This window comes from Adiantum capillus-veneris, chromosome 7, assembly GCF_014529385.1.
Source record: "Adiantum capillus-veneris isolate H3 chromosome 7, ASM1452938v2, whole genome shotgun sequence".
NCBI lineage: Eukaryota > Viridiplantae > Streptophyta > Polypodiopsida > Polypodiales > Pteridaceae > Adiantum > Adiantum capillus-veneris.
Window position 1 is genome coordinate 32,193,617 of NC_140937.1, and position 2,524 is coordinate 32,196,140.

A 2,524-nucleotide genomic window follows, 5' to 3' on the forward strand; every position below is an offset into this window, starting at 1 on the left:
TTACCTTGAAGATATGTAGGCCTTCTAGATTGAGAATCATTTTTGAACCTGTTTCTAGCCCTGTTGTTCGATCTCCTATTTTGAGTTGAATTTGATCTTGATTTACCTGTTTGTTGTTTTGGTTTGAAGCCACTTGCTACTGTATAGCCTGATATCTTTGGTTTAGGTAACCAAACATTTGGATGACCACTATAGTAGCCTTACTCTTCTAAGCTGTATTGGGAGGCAATCCATCTCATTTCTTTACCGGAATTGTTTGGACTAGGATCATTTACCCAAACTGGATCTTTGACATTGATGTCATTGGCCGCAACATAGGTTTTGATGTGCTGCTTGTGTCTTTGTTTACTCTGGGTTGGGTATTTTGGCTGAAAGACCTTTTTATACTTTTGTCTAGGTTGTTGGTCTATCTTTCCCTGGGGTGTTGAATCCACTGTTGTTTGCGTTGATTGTTTAGCTGCATTTGTGACCTCCTTGTTGGACTTCTTTGCTTGTGGATGACATGATTTGGTGATTTCTGCATCTAAACTGACTTGAACAGTCCTTTGTGCCTCTATTTTTGACAATCTGTTTGAGTCTTTAATTTCCTCTACCAGCTGGACAGAAGTATGTTGACTCTTTTCTCCAGATGCAATGCTTACCGTGGCCTTTGGTTCACATTGCTCTTTATTGATCTGTTTGTAGGTCTTTTGATAGGCTTCATGTGCTTGATGCACCATTTGCTTCTGATTGTTCAAGTTAATTGTGATTTGTGTCACCTTTGGTTCTTTGGCATCTTCCATTGGCGAGACAATATTAGGATCTGACTTAATGACCACCTCTGTCTTTTGATTCAAGTCTGCCTTTGAACACATTGAGATGTCTGTTTCTTGGCTTTGAGACTTGATCTCTGGATTTGTTGAATTCTGAGAACATCCCTTAGCGATGAACTATTTGTGCTATTAGCATTATTATGTAGAATATTTGATTCCACATTCTTGCTTGTTGCATTCTTCAATGGCAAGTCCTTGACTGCCCGTACCTGCTCCGGTCCTTGATCACAGATGATTTCTTCATCCACTTCCTCTGACATTGAATCGTCCGCTGCATCCTTGTCGGATCTTTCGACTTCAGGCTTGAAAAATTCCAAGCTATTTGAGACCATCTGTTGTAGCTGATCTTTTTTGGTAGCTTGATTTCAATTGAAATATCATTGACGCCTTTGACCTCCAATATTTTAGTCATGAGTTTGTCTCTTGTATCTTTTGACAAGATATGCTTTCTTTCTGGCGACCTTCTATTTGGAGACGTTTGCTTTAATGATTCAGCTGCTTGCAGTCTGATGCTGTCTTGTTTTTGCTCTTCATCATATCTAAGTGCATTTTTACTGGGCAATTGGGTATCAGATGATCAATGCCACATCTGTAGTAGCAGTGGCCATCTATTCCTATTTGTTCTATACCTGGTCGAGGTATCTGTCCATAATATTGTTGGTATTCGTTGCCCATAGTATCTTTGATCAAGTATGTCATCAGCATGACATGTAGATACTTAAAAACCAACACTGACGCTGGCTTTGACTGTTTGCCTTTATCTTCCTTGACTGTGGCATCTTCAAGAAGCTTGTAATAGCGTCCATTATAACCCTGGTAGATGGTCATTTCAGCTCCTGCTTCAGTGACCAACTTTAATTCTATGTCTGTTATCAACATGTGATCCCTTTATCTGTGGCTTCTGTATAGTCTTAGGACTATGTTGTCGACTCGAGCCTGTATGTGGTTTCTGTTGTCCGTTGAATTGTAAGAGAGTATTGTGATTCTCCTTTGTTGTGTGCAGTTGATAGGGTTGTTCTGATGGCAGTAAGTTAGGTGGAGACTGGACTCCCCCCATCCGAGAGTGTTCCCTATCTGTAAGAGTTATCTCTCTTATGCCAGATGTGGATATTCTAGCTTTGTCATCTAGCTCAACTGATTGAGCTAGGTCTTTGTGAAGTCATGCTAACTCAATAGCTGATTCTTCCATTGATTGTACGTGTGTTTGTGTTGGTGGATTTTGTGGTGCATGTGTAGTGTTCTGTACCTGTGAATGTTATGTTGTGGCACTCATTAGTGTAATGAAATGAGTTGAATTGTGCTCATACAAATTCAAAGTCTGATCATGTGTCAGTGGAAGCCTAGAGCTTTTAAAGTGAACTTCCCTATCTTCTAGTGATTGACTTTGTGCAATAGTGGCAGTGTGACCAATATTTACCTGGTTAGATATCATTTTGTCATGTGTCCGTCGCTCAATTTGGTCTTGTGGAGTTGAAGGTGACAATATGAAATTTGCAGCTCTTTCCGAGAATTTATCTACAATAAGATCTAATTCATAGCATCTTCCATCTATATCATAGCTCTTGTCTCCGATGCGCATTGCCCATAGTGTCCTAGGAACTGACTTGCTAAATGTCCTTACCCCCGTGACTTGAACCCATCTTTGTCCATCAGAATCTACATAAATTGGATCTTTCCATCTCGTTTCGTGGATCCAATGAAGGGCTATTGGT

At 40.1% G+C, this 2,524-nt stretch overlaps 1 pseudogene; it reads right to left on the reverse strand.

The window, feature by feature from the left end:
* Positions 1-738: 738 nt before the first annotated feature.
* LOC147453645 (uncharacterized) lies at positions 739-1,144 on the reverse strand (annotated as a pseudogene).
* Between the last annotated feature and the right edge of the window lie 1,380 nt (positions 1,145-2,524).